General features: G+C 36.6%; 1 protein-coding gene across 3 annotated transcripts in view; it reads left to right on the plus strand.

Moving 5' to 3' along the window:
• The window catches only part of LOC107061822 (protein NLP7-like), an 8,996-nt gene that overhangs the window by 3,801 nt on the left and 4,488 nt on the right, over positions 1-707 (plus strand). The window lies entirely within an intron of this gene.

Raw genomic sequence — 707 nt, forward strand, 5'->3', positions numbered from 1 at the left:
CTATCCCGGTTTCATGAGTGCTTTTGAGAATAAGCCAATTCTCATAGGAAGCGACCTACTTCCACACATCACATAGGTGAAATCTGTCGAGAGTGCTCCTGTAAGCTTAACACTCCACCCATACGGGCTACAGATATTCATTAAGAGTTTTATCAACTCAACCTTCACAAACTACAGGAAATAATGCACTCACATCATAGGGAGGGAATAAAAAGATAGTGCATTTTTTCACAAGAAGTCATCATATGATTAGTTTTTCCCTTTAAACCTGGTTATACGATCTCTAGTCCCAAGGTTGGGTTTCCTCATATATGACTCACATATTTGTAGGCTTCAATCCCATCCCCTTCGATGTGCTCCAGACCTTTTCTCTTGTTAAGGCCTTAGTAAGAGGATCTGCAAGATTATCACAAGATTTGACATAATCAACATTAATGGTACCATTTGTCAAATATGATCTTACATTACTGTGTTTCCTCCTTATAGGTTTGGATTTACTGTTGTAATAACGATTTTGAACTCTACCAATTGCAGCGATGCTATCACAATGAATTAAAATAGCAGGAATTGGTTTTTCAAAATAAGGTATTTGAAATAACAAATCTCTTAACCAATTTGCTTCCTCACTAGCTGAAGTTAAAGTAATTAGTTCAGCCTCCATGGTAGAGTTAGCAATTATAGTTTGCTTTTTTGATCTCCAACAAACA

This window comes from Solanum tuberosum, unplaced genomic scaffold (assembly GCF_000226075.1).
Source record: "Solanum tuberosum cultivar DM 1-3 516 R44 unplaced genomic scaffold, SolTub_3.0 scf00168, whole genome shotgun sequence".
NCBI lineage: Eukaryota > Viridiplantae > Streptophyta > Magnoliopsida > Solanales > Solanaceae > Solanum > Solanum tuberosum.